This window comes from Brachycentrus maculatus, unplaced genomic scaffold (genome assembly GCF_059751285.1).
Source record: "Brachycentrus maculatus isolate JH-2025_06_01 unplaced genomic scaffold, ASM5975128v1 h1tg000081l, whole genome shotgun sequence".
NCBI lineage: Eukaryota > Metazoa > Arthropoda > Insecta > Trichoptera > Brachycentridae > Brachycentrus > Brachycentrus maculatus.
In genome coordinates this window covers 3,425,858-3,445,959 of record NW_028280835.1, presented here as the reverse complement: position 1 = coordinate 3,445,959, position 20,102 = coordinate 3,425,858, and the positions used below count along the sequence as shown (strand labels likewise).

At 30.3% G+C, this 20,102-nt stretch overlaps 1 protein-coding gene across 5 annotated transcripts in view; it reads right to left on the bottom strand.

The window, feature by feature from the left end:
- Positions 1 to 20,102, bottom strand: part of Antp (homeotic protein antennapedia) — a 410,782-nt gene that overhangs the window by 107,270 nt on the left and 283,410 nt on the right. The window contains exon 1 of one of the 5 annotated variants that reach the window (XM_088257490.1): positions 19,317 to 19,336. The exons of 3 other annotated variants lie outside the window; for them this stretch is intronic. The gene's annotated coding sequence lies outside the window, so the exon portion shown is untranslated. Of the gene's footprint in view, positions 1 to 2,229; positions 3,050 to 19,316; positions 19,337 to 20,102 lie in introns of those variants that run through there. One more of the 5 variants, XM_088257487.1, reaches the window with a different exon arrangement.

Sequence of the window (20,102 nt, the reverse complement as noted above, 5' to 3'; positions counted from 1 at the left end):
TTATAATAGTGCGTATTTTAAATTGATTTCTAAGTGAACAAGAAGTCTAAAAAAAACAATCGATCTTTTCGTTGCATTCTGCAAAATGTTACATTTTTGGCGAGCCTCGCATCCGTTTAAAACAAATTATTACACCAATAGATAATTAGCGTTTTAAAGCAATTGGATGTTAAAAGAACATGTCTTATTACCCGTACGAATAATACATAATCGAGGCGCCTTCATGATATATTCTGAATACTTGAGACACGTTATCTGTATCCTTGTATTACAACAATCGGACAGGACATGCGATGCACACAAATGAAGCCTCCTTAGTCCTTCTGCGCTCCTGATAAATGTCCCCGGTCTCCCGAGAAAGATAACAATCTCTACGGCACACTAATGATTTTGATATCTTCATAAAAAACCATGTCCAAAGGAATTATTACTAGTAAAATATTCAATACAATTTTCAATACATATTTTTTTATAAATAAAATATATATTTTTATAAATCTCAATAACTATTTTATTAACATTTTTTATTACTGTCAAATATCTGTGAATCATTTCATTTTTATTTATAAGCACTTCGTCATTAATCAAAAAAATAAATAGTACATAAAAAGTAATTAGTAAATTAAATATTTTTTTGGTAAATAAACAAATCAATTAATTTGTCAATATAAAACTTATGTTTGTTTTTCAATATATGACACTGTAATAAATAATATATAAATATTGGCATGTTTAAGTGATAAAAGTAATAAATAATTCTAATGGTAGCAATATAATAAATAAAATAAATTGTTTAAAATAAAAGATTTATTACACAAACTATATATCAATACTTCTTGTGCTTGTGTAAGACGAATATGTACACATCTAAAGATAATATAAACCATTTGAAAAAATGTCATAATCTTAAATTTTTTATCACATAATTGAGTTGTCATTATTATTAATCATTAACGAAATTAAAAGCTATTTAATGCTGGCATTGAAAATGTGATTTTTATTTGATTGGTATTGTGTAAAATATGGACTTTAAAAAGCATATTGTAAAATGTGATTATTTAAATATGTACCAGATTGAAGACTGCCATATAATATACGTATTTATTTGTATAAATAGTACAAATAAATATTTAAAAAAATAATTTCCACGCTAAATATCGATAGCAAACATAACATATAAACATAACATAACATAACGTAACTTATTAACATAAAGTAGTAGAAGTAGATGCACTTTATATATAGGTAATTATTCATTAAAAAGAAAAAAAGGGGTTATAAAATTATTTGTATGTTTACTATTAATATGTTAATATTACTTTGATATTCAGGATGATAAATTACGTTCAAAATTATATGATTTACGGGAAAAAAGTTGGTAGGTATTTTCATACAAAATTTGCATTGTAGGCTAACAGAAATTTCAAGGCCAGCTGAAGAATTATTGGCATAGATTTTTTTCAAGATGGTCGTCGAATTGTCACAATGAAAAGGTATTCAAAGCTTAGAATTCCTGAGAGCTTTCAAAGGAGTTACGTAATCTTGACGTATTTTTACCTGAATTCTGAATGGGCGAATTTTGAAAGTTTTATGGTGATCTTTGAAACGTTTGACATTTACATCGAAACGGAATAACACACGGAAATTTTCGAGTAACTAAATTTTATTTTTGCGTGTTTTATTTTTAAACTTCAAATTGAATATTTAAAAAGCTGCTTATACTTCGTAAAATTTCATTAAAATGTTATTTACCTTCTTTTAATATTAGAGCAAAGAAAAGAAATCCCATGAGGTTTGTATTATTGGGTGCTATTTGTTTTACCATTAAAGAATAGATATTTTTATTTAAAAAAAGGGAAAATATTACCATGCAAGAAAAAATAATTCGGCATATAAAACGCATTTATTTACATAGATACCTTTGAATAATTCATATAATTTGTATTGGTAACAATAGTTGATGGACCGTAAATATAAGAAAAATTAAGAACTTACATACGATATTTCCTTTTTGTTGCGCAAATATTATTTAGTTTTTAATTATGCATTTACGATTATATGAATGGTATTTTTAAAATTAATTTTATGGTTTAAATTTACTATAAATACATATTTTAAGTGAATTCCATCTATCTGTATATTTGACAAAAATCATTGAGATCACTCAAAAAATTTCATATATTTTTTTTCATACTCAAATATTTGAATGAATATATTTTAGGTACTTACATGTTTAATATAAAGGTTATCCCATTGCTGTTAATTTCTTGAAAATTTTATCACAAACATTGATCACTACTCAAACCATCCTTATTAACATTTAATATATGGAAAATTCTAGACGGAACTTTAGCTCACTCATAAATGGTGACAACAGTCACGGGGACAACCAATTTTGTAAATTGACATTAACTGGAGACATATCATGATACACAGTCGCTTCAACCACACAGCCATTATATAATAAATTACGATTAAAATAACTTCAACTTTTAAAGAGAGACATTTTTTTCTCGTTTCCCGCGTTCAATTCAGCAAGACGTAATAATTTATTAAACGAGCCCTTTTAAACTGTTTATTTACACCTATAAAATACACGTCAGGCTGATCGAATACAAACAATAACATTAAAAGTTAACTGGTTTTCATCACTTCATCGATGTTTATGGCACATTAACTAAACACGACTGGAAAAATAAATTAAAATCCCGATTTTAAAACTGGCCCCGGTTTAAAGAAATTCGATTTTCAAACGCGTTCGATTTTTTGAAAATTCAAAGCACGTGATCCCGGGCCCGCACGTCGATTGGCGCCCGTAGTATTTTGACGTATGCGAGAATAGGGAGCGCACAAAAAGTGTGCGATTCTAGCGATCACAGTGCCCTCGGCGGCGGAAAATAGACGGAATGTTTCTAAAAATTCAAATTCGATCTAAATTCGCTTTGAAAGTTCGCGCCGCGAGCTGCGTTCATTTAGGCGTCCGTACAGGCTTTGTGTTAGCTGTCAAATCTACGGTCCGTCATAGCGAACGAAGCGCCAATCACAAACTAGCGCACCAACACACTCGCAGCACGCACGTGTACACCGATCAACACGGCGCACATGCATGTTGGACAGAAAAAATCTCACGTCGTATAAATTAAACCACGTAGTAACAAATTTCATTCAACAATATGAAAACATCGGACTAAACCTAGCACAAATTTGAAACTAGTTTCTCTAAGCCATTTTCCTAAGCTGTTACATTTCGTAGACTAGACGGGCCAATATGATTCAAGCGGTGTCGACTAGCTGAAAAGTGCACATGCAAGATATAAGACACATAGTAAAAAATCTAAAATGAAACCGTCATCCCCTATGAAAATAATTTGTCTCTTTTGTAATAAGCGCTTATTTTCCTCTCTTGTATATTGCGCAACTGCCACGTGGGGAAGGGTCCACACACATAATGTGTTGCTAATACGGGCCGTATACATACAGGATCTTCCACACATCCACACGCAAATTAAGTTACTATCCCTGTTTCAATATTGTCTATTTCCCGATACAAAAACATTCCTCCATTTATTTGAAAACGAGCGAATTCACTCAAACGCGTTTTTCAGGAATATTGCAGTGTATGCAGTCTGATATTTTCATGATATTTTATGGATATTTTCAGTAAAGAATGCAGATTTTTTTTAGTAAATTTTACAATCTGAGGTTCGTGTTTTCTACGTAGATCTACTGCCAAGTTATCCATGATTATAGGGAAGTTGAGCTACTGTGTAATTTGAATGAATATTCTGAATCCGAAGTTGGAAGGGATATATTACAACGTCGAAACATATCATGAAACATACATACAGTTTTGAATTGTATGCATACAGTTGCCGGCTCTCATATTAGAACTATAAGATAATTTGTAAATTAAATATATTATGGCGACATTTTTTTAATACCACATCAAGGACTTATTAAAAGCACATAAAATATAATAAAAAATATAAAAACCCTTATCCGCACCAAATGGTGCATAGGGCACTTCTTCATATAAACGTAATGGAATAAACTATACGTCAATCAATGAAAAAAAAAGTAAATGATTTTTCAAATAAGTGAGTTTTTTGATGTTATATTTTTCAAACACACCTTCATCCTCATCATTTCTAAATACTGTTAGAAAAGAATTTCATGCCATCGGACCATCACAGTAAACGAATGCTTGCCAAATTTATCTTTTTTAGTCGATCTAGAAGTATGCTCTAATATTTAGTAATGTCGTTTTAAATGTTAAAATGTATGAAACATATATTATAAAGCGCTCTTAAAGTGATTTTTTACCAAAATGGTGCTACATAAATAACCCAATAAATAAATAAAACATATATCCTAACAACTACCATCACGTGGTTTCTGTGCAGGGGTAGATAGAGAGGATGTAACGCCACAATCGTCTAATGTCTTAAAAAAAAATAAACTAAGGTATTTCTCGTGATACAATTTTTTTGGCCACTCCGAATATTTGAATGCACAGGTATATCACGATGAATATTTATACAATGTAAGACAGGGGAACTAATCACGCAACATTTTGTGACGCAATAAGGTAGAATGTATTTCTGAACATCCGGTAATTAAGTGCCCACTTCAATTCCAATGAAAACATGAAAATGACGTCAAGGAATAGTTTGCATAATAGATGAAAATATTACTAACCTCTTAAAAGTGTATACCTACCTGACAAATTAATATGAGAAAGCCGTCGAAATATTCCGAAATTTATCTCATCAGTCTCCTCATGTATAAAATCAATTCAGTGAGATGACCTTTACAAAAAAACTGAAAACATATATTTTGTAAATCGTTTCCACTATCTTATTTTCCTCAGTTCAATCACAGTGAACCGCCCTTGTGGTAGTATGTTACGAAAATGGAGCTAAAGATATTATCTAGATTTAATATATTTTTTAATATTTATCCATATTCGGAGATTCCTGAACATTTTTTTAGATAATCTATGAAACCATTTATGTATTAGGTATATTTCAGTCCATGTTATACACTAAAATAAATATTAGGTATATTCGTGTACGAGTATAATTCAAGAACACGTTCCGGTTACACAAAGCTGCCAGCCCTTATGTCGAAATTAAAATGTCCTCTTTGAAATTCGTAAAGGGCAATGCATGTCTCCGAGAACAATGGATGCAACTGGCCCTTTGAAACAAATTGAGCATTTCGAAAAAATGTATTTTATTAAATTACTCCCTTGTGCACTTAGGCAAAAGGGCCATTATGCCCTGTAGAAGAAGCTGTGTTATATGAGAATGAGTCGTAATGGGTATTGGTGGAATGAATATTAAAAGGAAGGGATTATTATCATTATAATAGAGACCATATTAGGTACATACTAATGAATGAATGTTCTCAAATATTATGTTGTAATAAAAATAATGCTACATTAAATTTTGAAATATATTATTTTTAATATATCTGTTTTCAATTACTTTTATATAAACGTGTAATAAATGGTTTTATTTTTATATTTACTCTTATTATTTTGCATATTTTAGTAGTATAGTTAAAAATAAGCACATTTGATTCTAAATCATTTCCACCTTCTTCTTTTTACCAATTGATTCACAGTGAAGAGCCCTTCAGACAGTATTTTACTAAAATGGGGTTACATAATTTTTTTATTATAATTATTGAATAAATGCATTTTTTTAAAAATGCGAAATTAATAGAGGAATGCCCATTTTTAGGCTTATGAATACAAAAAAAATGTAATTTTTAATCTTATCCTATATTTTTAAATTTTATTCAATATAGTGACGAAAAAAAAACTAACTCGGTATTATTCCATTATTATTTCTACGAATCGTATTCTAAAGATTGATATAATTTAAAAAATAAATAATTTGAATTAAAAAATAACAATATACAGTTGAATATTTTTTCTAAAATTTTTCACTAACACTGGTAAATACGTAATACATTTCCCCCTTAACGAAATAGGGGTTGAACCATGACGGGAGATACCCTTTATATATTCTTTTGAAAGGGTAGTTTTTAAAATGCAAAACACAAAGAAAAACCTTGCAAACAACGGGTATTTACATACGAACAAAGGGAGATCAAGAGTACGTCATATATGTACATGACAAAAAGCGTTACTAAATACGAGTTTTTTTTTAATTCATAGGACTTAATTGAAAATGTTATTAGATTGCTACGTTTAAAAATAACGGTATTTGAAATAATAATACAACTTTATTATTTAACCGGTATTCAAGACGTCCAATTAACAAATAAAAATATTTGCTTTATATTTTTAAGAAACAATTTATTTAGTAAAGATGCATGGATTAAAGTTTTCATTATTATTTTTACAACTGTCCACCGATCGCTTTGTTTTATATTTTATTAATTGCATCTTAAATAGAGTTTGTTAACATTTAAAATGATCTTGTGATGTAAATGAATTTTAAAACTTCATTTAATTATAACGGTACATATATTTTTGTATATATTTTTAAAATTTAAAACATTTTTAGAATATTTTATATTCCGTTCAACAGCAGAAATACGTTTTTAATACCTGAAAATTATATTTTGATCACATGCTAAGTGTATACGTATATATAAGCGTAGTATAAATACAAGAGGTAAATTAACCTTAAATGCGAAATAGCTATCACCCACATTAAATCGATACAATTTTCTAAAATATCATTGAAAATATCCTATGTAAGGGAGATCGATAATTCATATCACTGATTCTGAACTGAGAATAAAAAATGGACATAATTGAACGAGGAAAATTCTCAGAATGAAACCAAATAGGTTCAAAATTGTTTAAAAGACCGATTATCTTTTAAAAAATAAGATAGGTACAAATAATTACACACGACCACAGGTATACTATATTTAAGAATCCAATACATCTCGGACCAAATAAAGGTTCGACCTCGTACTCGTTTTTTTCTACCAAATCGCCTTCGAATAGAAACATGTCAAAAAAGGTGAAATTTATTGTTTTTTCCAAATGTAACATAATAATTAGAAATAATTAAAATATTTCCAAGGGATGCTTTTTTTGTAAAGGTAACGTACCGCCCACAATTTGGTTTTACATCGTGAGGAAAATTTATGCTCTTATTTATATGGGTTATCGTTTTAATAAAAAAATATTATCGTTATTTAATTTCAATTAAACTGATCGGATCTCATAAACGGATAAGAGAAATTAACATACTATGAAATTACGTAATCAATATATTTAAAACGTAAAAATACAAAGACTTGATAAATTAATATTCCACATATGTAGTTTTTTGAGTAATTTTTTCCTGTACTACATCCTCGCTTACTTAAATATAAGTTATGAAGTTAGTTCTTCGCATTGCAAGTACATCTCCACATATTCTTAAATATAAGTTATGAAGTTAGTTCTTCGCATTTCAAGTACATTTCCACATATTCCCCTCTTTCCACATGGATAGTAAACTAAGTAATGATTTCACATGAGTTATGGCATTGCTGACCCAGAAGAACCATTTCTACCATTGTTAGGGAAAAACACTAACAAATAATACATTTTGCCTGCAAATGACTCAAATCGAGCCAATAAAGAAACAATAGTCTGATAATTTTTCGTTTAAATAATGCTACTAAATTATTATTTTAGAAATATTTATTCTATTCAGTATAAGTCAAGCCGGTTGTTTGACAATCATGTGAATTTCTGCAATTTCATATACATGCCTAGTAAAAGTATTAATGTTGAATTTAATCTCTTTTCTTAAATTAAGTTTTACTTGGTAAATACCACTATTTCTTAAAATATATTGTGATACGTGTTTTGATGTGTTTTGCATCATTTTCAAACACCTTTACCAAGTAACACTTAAATTAAAAATGTATAGATTTTCAGTGACTGCTGAATCCATTAATGAAATTTTTTCTCGTCAGAATAAAAAAAGACAATATTATTTTTAATAAATTCACCTCTTATATCCATTCAGTTATTGTACGAGTAAGTATCTTTACAAAGCATGTATTGTAAATACAGGTATGGTAATATTTTTAATTAAGTGCATTCTTTTACATTATTTATATATTTAATCATGAATTATGGATTAAAATTCATGTCTCGATTCAGCAAGTAAAACACTTGCAGAGAAAATGAGCTTTTGAGCTGTTGAGGGGAGGGGGTGATATTTTATACCAATGAGAGTGTTCGGGACATTCACTTTCCAGGAGGATAGGAGATCGGAGAGGTGGGGAGTCAATTACTTCAACTGCGATGACTTTTCAATTACAGATCACGAGACTGGAAATAATTATTGAGCGCGCTCCTTGCACATCTGCTCGCCTGGTATCGGCGACATGTTACTTAATACTGGGTGACAAGATGAAGGAGGGTATAAGCAGTTGAAATAACAACTTAAAGGTATGGTGAAAAATGTTTTTATTAATTTATTTTAGTCCCTGTTTGCACTTAATAATATAGATACCTACATACATTTAAAATTATCTTGCAACAAATTGAACAAATAATATATATTCTTAACAGATATAATTGGCAGAAAGTTTAGTTTTGAAAAATTTCACAATTAGTAAATTTAAACTTTGTTAATTTATTCAAAATTACTCAGATTTTTTTCCTTAAAATAAGCTCTGCATGAAATTAACTTTTATATTGACTCGAATAGACCAAGATACTATAATAATTTCTAAATCTTTCCTTTCTTATGTACGAATTCACGATCTTGACTAACATTGATTTCCCACGCAATTGAAAGGATTCTGGCATTATCTACGCAATTTTCATTTTAAGATCTGGTGTTAAAAAAACTCTAAAAACTATAACTAATTGGAATATCTCTATTATACAAAGGAAGCCTTTTTAGACCAATGGGGATGGTGCTTCTTGGCAGGTAAGCGGTGACGATGGTATTGAGAAATCGATATACTGAATTTAAGAATTTTATAAAATGTGCAGTGAGGAAGAATAATAATTAATTGAAATATGAAATAAAATGCCCCAACTTGTGCATAAAAGCAATGCACTCGATTGTTTCTCTGTTACGTTGACCAAAATTTAGACGATAGTATAAAACAAAACAGGAAATTAAATTAATACTTGGACCTTGCGTATGTTAGGTTAGGTTAGGTTAGGTTGTTATAAACACCCGAAGGAAACAGAATAATTAAATATCAATATTTTATTTATTTATTGATATCTCAAGATAAATGAAGGATGCAAAAGTCTGGTGATTCACAAGGTTTAAGATTTGTTACTGACTGGCTTGATTGATCACTTTATACGCTCTCTCAAAGCTCCCGCCACAATCCTAGGTCCAGTGTAAAAACTTTTGTTCCACTTTATACACTGTATAACACTTACCTTTCATCCCATGATTGACAACGACACAGCTAATTTTTTTATTAGTTACTTATAGTTATTTTCAATTAAAAACATCCTTCTGCATGCTACTGCGTTGGTGACATCTATGGTTGAAATAAGTAAGTTATTATTGAGAATTAATGAACATATTTGAAAAAAGTTTTTTTTTGCGATACTGGCAGAACTTGCGGCCATTGCGGAACGCAGAAAAGCGGCAAAAAATACGCCAAGATGGTCCCCTTTGTATGAATATCGAGGGGTTGAGTCTAATTTTTATCTCCCTTGTCAGAAATCTTTTGACAGAAGCGCCGGGAGTTGGTCCAATCGGTTTATGTCAAAAAAATAGCAGTCGCCCACTACTCAGGAACGCACTGAAATACACCAACTAAAAAAGGCAGGTAGTTTCAAATTTTAACGGCGAAAGAAGATGTCAGAATTTTTTGTTCTGATTTCGGACTGGGCCGAGATATATATACACCGTGCGTGGAAAAGGCTTCTTATATGTGAAAAAATGATGAGAATATAACTTTATATTACCAATAACTAATATAATTATATCTCAGAAAGACGAGCACCATGGCGCAGTTTGTAGACACCCAACTGCAAAGCTGGCATTGTGGGTTCGATTCCCGTTAATTGAAAAATGAATTCAAGAAACGCTTGTTATCCATTGGTCTGGGTGTTTGTGATGTACTATTCACATCTATCATCATCTTACTATGCTATATGCAGACAAGCCTCTAAAATAGAGGCTTTGCGGGTTATTAATTACTTTAAAAAACTTTTATTATAAATTGTACGACCCTTAAGAGATTGTAGTATTTAACCAAAATGACAACGCATAAATTATCTTAAATTTTATTTATATAGTTCGAACAATGAAACACTCAACAAGGCACGTGTTTTTCTAATTATATTTTCTATAAACCTACCTCTTCTAAGAATTTTTCTTCTCTGAAACATTCCACTGTAACGAAAACAATTCAAATATTATTTTTCTATTTATTTTCTTCCCGATAGATCAAAGTAGTTCTACAGCACCCACAAATAATATCTCAAAGTGAATTATGAATACATGAATATCTTCGTTGAGAGGGACTTTGAATCACTCGCACACTTTGGCACGTTTCTCTAGAATGTAACCTTTAGTTTTTAGGTCTTACTATTCGATTTTTTATATATTATCCTAAATAATGATGGCTGTTTTTTTCCTTATAGCATTGTATATAAATTTGTGAATATTTTATCTTGATCTATTTGTTCACAGCGCTGAATAAATTAGATTTTTAACTATTGTTTTGTTTTAATTTATTCAAAAAATATTATTTTCTAGTAAAAAAATCCTAAATACTATTAATTATTTGATATATAAGTTCTTTATAGTGGTGTATTCATGTGGAGCGAATGGATAACGAAAGAATGACCAAGATAGTATATTTGGCAAATGTGAATAGGAGAATAGAACGAGGGGTCCAAAAAGACTTGGTACGACCAGATCAATCAGAACCTAAAATCTGGTGGTGTCAAAAGTGTACTTAATCGGAAGGCATTTATGACTAGGTGTATGGATGTGAAGGAAGCTAGGAGAGTAGGTATGTAAGGGCAGAAATATATACTCAAATATATTTTTAAAAAGTATTTCAAGATTACTTAGATAGGTATAATTATTTTATAAAATTATACAAAGAAATAATAAAACTAGACTATTAGGTATTAACTGTTAAACAAGAAAACTAAAGCGCCTAAAAATAATTTAAGTACGCTATATTGCATTTAAAATAAATTAAATGATTACTAGATAACAACATAAGTTTTTTTTTGAAAACAAATAAATTTAGTAAAATCTGAGCAATTGGCAAAAAATTATTTGAAAATATCGATCAACGAATGTGTCTAAAAATAGGTATGCATTAATTTGACAATAATATTTATGTAAGTCTTTTAAAACACACGCAAGTAACACAAAATAACGTCATGTAAATGTCAACAAAGGATAAATTTTAAATGCAGTAAGCGCAACGAAATAACAACTTCGTTGCCAATACGAGATCATTACTTCTAGTGCTTCTACTAAAAAAAACTTATTGCTTTAAATATTCACTGATGTAATTTTAAAATATATATATTTTTCAATATTTTATGTTTTCCACGGATTAACAGGTTTTTAAATTGCATCAATATGGTTGATATTGTTGCAACGATCAAGGTTATCGATATTTTAGTGTAATATTCCAGATGTATATTTCTTTTAATAATGTTTCAGGATTTGCCTGAAAATTTAATATTTAACGACGGACGTCTATTATTATTTATTTTTAAAAAATACCGTCGTCAAATCGTATTATCTTTTTAATTGTTTAGGCTTGATGTCTATTTTTTTGTCATCCTGCTTAAATAAATATAAAACAATGTGGTATTTAACATCAATATTTTTTTAACGAAAGATAATAAAAATGCCTATTGAAACATTTATCAATTATACCTAACCGATACATAAATTACGTAAATTTGTTTCCTAAAAAAAATGCAAAGCGAGATTTCATAAATTAGTAACTGCATAAAAGCTCCAAATTAAATGAATTATACTATGCATATAAATTATTTGCATTTTATATTAGACATGTTGAGTTATTTGATGAAAATCTATTTTTAAGCACAAAAATGGCGTGGATCGCAGTAAATCAGGGAGAATTACTCGTAAAAAATCTTTACGAGTATCGCCTTAATAGCATAAACACGAATATCCATAAACTCCCGTGAAATTAGTGAGAAGTGATGTATTAGATGTTATGGACATTAAAAGTCATATTAAATATGTGTTAAGTGGTAGATGTTAAACACACATACGCCCAAAGTACCGCTTTACTACCGTTTTACTGCCCCGAATGTCATTAAATTCAGAATAATACATGGCTTTCTATCTCTCTCGCACTAGAAAGTATCCGTTAAGTCGGAAAGAGACGGAAGTAATATCTCGACACGCTATTAGCTTTACCACTTAATTCACAACGCGGTTTTGGAGTGATGGCCGAAGTATTATTATAAAGGCGTTAATGTGATTTTAATTGTACGGAGGATTCCTGGCTGTTATTATATTATATTACTTTGATTTATACCTAAATAAACATTTGATTCACGGTGACACCTTAACCTTTTTCATGAAATAACTGTTGAAAATCTCCATTTCGACGATATATGTGAATATTTTTAATACAAGTGTGTATAAGAAATGTATTTAGTCATTAGTTCTACGGAAAAAAGTCAAACAAGGATAAACCCGTGATCTTTAAAAATGATGCTTCGTTCTTGGCGGGATTTAGAATTTGAAGAAAAGATTGCCAGCTTTTAAATTCTTTAATCCCATACTTCGGCATCTGTTATAGGTAGGTAGGTACTTACCAAGAGAAAAATACTATTAAAAATTAAAATTTATACTTAAAATTAGTTTGTATGTTAATAATAAAATTATTTGTCTTATATATTTTATTAAAGAGAAATATTTGTGTTTTTTATTATTATTTACACAAATATTTCAATTTCAAACTATTTCTGTTAGCCTAAGCGGCTCGTTATTAGAAATAGGTATCAAATTGTGGTAGAGTGGATTCGAACCGAGAAACTCTGGCTTAAGAGTCCGCGATACCAACAACGGGACAGCAACCCGACAATTTATATAGCGCCTTTTAAAATTAATGTTTATTAATGTTTCTCCCACAATAATCTATTCAACTTCTATCTACAATTTTATGTTTCTATCTGCAATTAGAAATATGACCTCATATTTGATTCAAACCGGCATCTTCTAGTGGTCTTTTACTAAGGATATTGATTAATTGTTTCGGCGATTTTCAATTTGTGGTAAAGTCTATACATTTTCATTGAAAATTTTGCTTGGTAAAAACTAATATTTCTTATAATCTATTGTGTTACGATAGAAAAAGTAGTTTTTACAAGGTTAAACGTAAATTAATAAGGATATTTGAGCAGTTATCAGACATATTTTTCGAAAATTCGACTTTACCTCGCATTTTCGTGAAAAAGTGGTCGGGTAACTGATTTTATTATTTACAGACTTGGATTTTAATTTGTAGAACTCCATTTTAATTTTTTAATTAAATTTTAAATCAAACACCGATTTTTTGAGTCAACGAAGTTGTATTTTATAAAAAAAACACATAAAATACAAGTTTGTAGACTCAAAAAAAATTTTTTTTTGAGTCTACAAACTTAAACAAACAGTTTAATGTAGTTGTGTGTAGCTGTAATGTTAATATTTTAAATAATAATCAAAACTTGAGTCGTTGTGACGCTATATTTTCTTTAAGATTGCTATTCTAAGAATAGTTATGAAAATAATGAAGCATTTTTCCTGCCAGCGAGAGCGCGCTCAGAATGTGACACTGTAACGGATCTCCGAGTTCCAAAATAGCCGAGACTCTATTCTCCTTTCAAAATAAGAAACTCAAGCGTTAAAGAAGTGACTAGAAAAACAAGGGAACACGACAAGCAAAAAATGAGGGGCTTCAAATTAAAAGTACGTGAATAAGTAAGTTCTAAATTATTTAGTGACGCTACGCGAAGAAATCGGGAGATGCGATAAATTAAAAGAAAATTTACGAGTTTAAGACGTTCTTGAGGGGCTTGTAAATCCGAGTGATTTCAAATACGCTTTGAGTAAGTGCGTTCCGGTTTTATTTGTGTTTTTCTTCATTTAACAAAAGTGATGGGGAGATCTCACAAGAGTGTTTGAAAGTACATGAACATATTTAGCGTTGGTCTTGGGATCGATTTATCGATATAAGGCAATATTTGTTACTATTATAACTAATGATAATTATCCACAAGTGGTAAAAAGCGTGCGTATTTTAAATGAATGTTATATGTAGATCTTCTTCCTCTTCTACTTCTTGGTGTAAGCCATGTGGCCTGTTTTAAAGAGGGATCAGCCTCCTGCGATGTCGATTTCCAGCTGTCGATCCATCTCTTTGGTGGTCAAAAAGTGAGGTTTTTTATTAATTTTTTATTCTTATTGGAGTGTTGGTCCCATATTTAAAATGAATTTATTTAGAAGAAAAAATGCTTCACCTAATCAATTTTTGTAAATAAATCTACGAAAATTATATTTAAAAATTATTGAGGTTGTTTTATGGTACAATTTATATAAACTTAAATATATATATCAAAGTGAAAAATACCTGTTGGATAGGCAGTATTTTTGTGCACGCACGAAATTATCGTTTATTTGCCAACGACGCACTTACAATCCAAGATGACGATGAGATAAATATTAATTATTATTTTAAAGCAGTAAGCATGTACGAGTAGGCATCACGCATGACCACTCTTCTTGGACATTAAGAATAGTTTGTTTTTCCAAAAAAAAGGTTACATTTCCGCATTATGAGATGTTTCGAGTTCATAAATTTTCCACGGTTACAACTAACATGACTGAACATCCCGTTAATTTATGTTCCTTGGAAGTCAGACGTGGTGGACGCACGGTAGACATTTCGAGATAAGACTTGCATCTCGGAATATTAAATGTATTTTTGAAAACCTTTAGAAAAACCGTTGTTTGGGCCATGCAAAGACAACCAATTTGTAGGATCGGCCGGGCGGACTTAATATATGAGGGCGGCCGTTGACATAATTCTTTATTCAAATTTAGATCCCGGTAAAACATAGTGCCCCGTTTCAAATTAATCTATGGATTTAGCGGACTTCGTAGACTGGTGAGATGTTATTTCAACACAGAAATCTCTAACGCCTAATATATCATACATTAAGTAGATATTTGCTTAAATTTTCGCACAAACAAATGTTATCGTATGTATGAGTAAATTATAGCATCGAAAACTATCAATTTTGCTTTGCGTTCAAACTCCAGAATCAAACGGTTGACAAGGTACTACAAATTATATCTAAAACCTGAAGATTTCAAACGTTAGCACTCGAATTCGTTAAAAAAAATGTCTAAAAGTTTGATTTTTACATATATACAAAAAATCAGTACTCAACAAGAGGTTTAAATTACACAATCGCAATTATGAAATTTCGATTTCCACTGCCCATCACTATTAATTTGACGGTTTGATCTTCCCTCCATTTTGCCTGTCTCACGCGCGAATAATATTTTGAATTTTGATTTAAATAGTGTTTACCGCTCTCGTATTGGGTACCTATTTTTACTAGGTAGGTGAGTGCGTAGGTACGTGTTCATTTTGGCGACTCAGAAACGTGCGAATGATTTGTGGGGATGGTCGACATCGACGCTTGAGAGAGCGGCGTGTATTTAACTCGGCGACACGGCGACATTCCGCGGCGACACGCGCTTGGCGGGAAATGAAAACTTTTGGGGCGGGAGCGTCACAGGACAAATTCAAATATCGGTTCTAATTCCAATTTCAATCCATGTTTAAAAAAATAAGTGTTTTAAAATGGAGGTAGGTACCGCCAACACACCTTCATATGACAGATGTGCAATGTGTTTTTTGTTGATGGAAAATATATCGATTTAGGATGTCGATTTCGAAGGGAAGATAATTGAGCGGGCGCCGCGGGCAACAATGACGGCTGTGCTGAAATTTTATTTTATTACTGAAAAAAATATATGACACCCAACTTTTACGTCGGTTAAAAATAATTCATAGTATTAACTTATTTTTAAATAAATATCGTTAAAATATGTTTTTAGCTTTCATCCGACTGTAAATTACACAATATTTAAGTCATTAGATTCATGAACAAAATGCTATTTTACGATAATTTAGTAATTACAGTGAACTGAGAACACATTTTTTTTTAAAATTAACAATTAACATTAATAATAATTTAATTTATTTTCTAAAATACAATATTTTATTTAAATTTTTAAATCAAAATTGTCTAATAAAAAATTGCTCTTTTAAATCACTTTTTGGAACACATATATGTATAATTATGTGCGTCGCTTTATGTGCGAGATCGCGGCAGTATCTTTGTTTGATTTGAGTAAGCTCATTATTTAACAGAAATAATACACACGTAATATAAGCGAATATATATATTTTTTAAATACTGTAAACTTTTTTTTTATTTTAAAATCAAAATTATTACATCAAGAAATCGGTATAAAATCGTCTTTTTAATATAATTTTACTACAATTTTTCGGTCAGTAAAACATATATTCAAAACTATAGGGCACTGCATCATATAAACGCTGTGTTATCTTGATCGTTAGCACATGAAGGAAAGGTGATCAGCCCTCCGCTTCAGGTTACCAAAAAGTCCAGGGTAATATTGAATAAATATTACAGTGAAAAAATCACTTATATTTATTTTACCTCCCTTGGTAATCGAACACGAGACCTCCAGAACGGCAGCCGAGCGTGCTGACCATTACACTACGAAGGCAGACAAAAAAAAAAGAAAAAAAATATTTTTTGAGATACTCTAGACCACTGGTTGTTGTCCCCTGCCCCACGGTGGTACACCGTAACGGCTCTGGCACCGGAAAGTTCTGAAGCCGCCTGATATTTTAAGACAGCAGTCTGCCAACATGCGCTTAACTTGGCAATTGGTACTCCATATATTTTGTGCGTGGTAAATAGGGCGGAGAGACCGCCAAGGGCACTAACTCCGACACACCATACTATGGGACTCCGACTGTTACTATGGGGGCCTAATCCTTACTATTAGAGGTGGTATCATACATTATAAAAATACCATAAACCTAGCTTGGTTTATGGTACCAATGTCCTTCACTATTAATAATAATAGATAATAAAACCCTTATCCGCACCCTAATGGTGCATAGGGCACTGCTTCATATAAACGTAGTGTTATTTTGATCGTTTACACATGAAGGAAAGGTGATCAGCCCTCCGCTTCAGGTACCAGTCCAGGGTAATATTGAATAAATATAACAGTGAAAAAAATCACTTATATTTATCTGACCCCCCCCCCTGGGAATTGAACCCAGGACCTCCAGCTAAACTATTAGATACACCAAATGCCGATCACTCTTCTAGTGGAACGGACGGTCTGCTGACGACAGTCAACAGTCCGGCTTCTCCTGAAGAGTTTTATCTAGTTTTCTCAAAGCAATGAGCAAATGCTGAGAAGTTCCTGACTGGCCCAGGAAGTTCCTGATTGTGTAAAATAAGACGTAATAGATCGTCTTAATGATCTATAAACATTGTTCTTAATAAGCAAGGTAAATGATAAATGGAATTCCCATCTAAAAAAAAAGACTCAAACAAAATAATAACAATAACTCAACTCCGATTGCAGTATAACAGTTCCTGTTACAGTTCAATAGTCACCATTACAAATTCATACATTTCAGTTGGACGTCCGTTGAGGAAGCATTCCCCGCCAAGAACAAGACCTGAAAAATTGGCACTGTCGGATTTCTCCGCACTTATTCACCGAGCAGATTTCATCACTAATTAATCAAACAAAGCACCAATTAACTAACTACAAGTGGTTTAACTATTAAGCCGTGAGTTTTGATTAAAATAGTACGGTTAGAAAGAACATGGAGCAGTTTTAATGATTTTAAAAAAATTGTGTTTTTTAAAGTAGTATTATACAGAGTGAACGATGAATGATAAGGAGTGTGATATATTATCATACTGCAAAGTTAAAATAAAACAAATGAACGTACCAGAAAAATACATTTCATTGATTGATTCGGCTGTCATTTTGTGTTAATGATCTATCCATATAAATTTTAACTTTTACTTGGTAAATACCGCTATTTACCATATTTTGTGTTTTAATTCATTCAACTTGTTTTTTTATCGATCATTATCATCATCATATCATCATTCAAGTCATTATAAGCGCCCTTGAGGTAGTATTTTACAAAAATGGCGCTATTCAAATTATGCAAAATTACTATTATTAAACACATCAAAATGAGAAACAGCTCCCTATCCTTCAACGTCCCAAATGCAAATCTTTATTTAATGCATCGAAACTAGTATAATAATAATATTAATTTTGGATAATTTATATGATCCCATATTCGTAAAATACTATCTTAAGGGCGCTTCACTGTGATTTAGTTGGAGAAAATAATATTGCGGAAATGATTTTGCAAATAAATGCGATTTAAGTCATTTCTTATGATCATCTCACTCTCACTGTTTTTATCTACAGGTGGAAGAACATGTCATGCCATCGGTCTTGGAAAAGCAAAGGCACGCTCGCTTATTTAGTGCGCTAGTTAAGAGCAACTAAGATGACTTTACCAATAACAGTTGTTGTGGCCGATAGAAGCGAGAGGCGTCTATCAAACAATTTGGATTGAATACACAGCTCTTTTAGATACTCTGGAGCCATATTATATAATATATTGTTAAATTTTACTCAGGTATTGAATGATAGTACGTATTTAGATTAATTGATACAGTCATTTTGTGGAAATAGCTTTTCATTTTTTTAGTTTTACATGGTAAATACCACTTTTACGTATTGGTAAAAGTTTAATAAGAAAATAAAATGAAAAAGGGTAATATTTACATTTGTAACTTTTTACGCTATGGGGATTACTTATACCTTGAATAAAAAAGGGTATTAGTTGCAGATACTAAGGAGATATAATATATTGGTTTTACAATAGATTTGAATAATTTATAATATTTTCGCAGAAGAAACTACCTGGACACATTCAAACACAACATGATTAACACAATCTATTTTCTATTAATACATATGAAGACATATAATCAAGTTATATTAAAGATTTATGAAGACGATGTGTAGGTTTAATTTATGATACTTTGATTTGTGGCTCGGCTACTTAATTATAAATAATGAGATCGGTCTGTCCTCTTTATACCTACGTTTAATCAAGCTATTTGCTTTAATTCTTTTTAAAATGTTCGGTATTTTTTTACAAGTATATCAATAAATTATTCAACCGACAAAACTTACACTAGAATGCAGACATCAAAAGCCCAGAGTTGTTTGTGCTTACCTGAAAAAAGAAAATAAATAAAATTAATTTCGGAATTTAATTTAAAAATAAATTAGGGAATTTAAGTAGTATTGCATAAATAATTATGTGTTTTTCTGTGATCTGTCTTATGAAACAATGGGAACAGAATATTGTAACTTTTGATAAAAATCTCAATATATTGGAACCAGTGTGAATTATTACATATTTTCTATTTATGTTGTAGTATAATAAGTCTTAAAAAATATTAAAAATATATAAGGTAAACAGGAAAATCAAAGTAACAAAATAAGGTGATAAAATATATTGAACGCGATGAAAAACAAAGTTTGAGGAAAAAAAGATATTTAAAAAAATTCACACGAATTAATGGAGTAGAACAGAACAGAGATAAAATTCAGTAAAAAATAACTTTATAAAGTACAATATATTGTATTATAGCAATATGTAATATATTTGAAAACTATTTTTGGTGGAACTTTTCATAATTATATTATAAAACAAATCGTTATTATTATATGTAACCCTAATAAATTATATATAATTAAACGAGATATTATTAAAAATAAAAATAGATTTCTTACTAATTTTAAGTAATTTTAACTAGTATTAACATTTAATTTATGTATTAATTTTTAAATCCAACACAGTTTTATGAGTCTTCTAAGTTATATTTTACTAACAAAAAAACATAAAAAAAAATATTGTGACAAATTGATTTAAAACCTAATACATAAATTAAAATGGAGTTTTACAAATTAAAC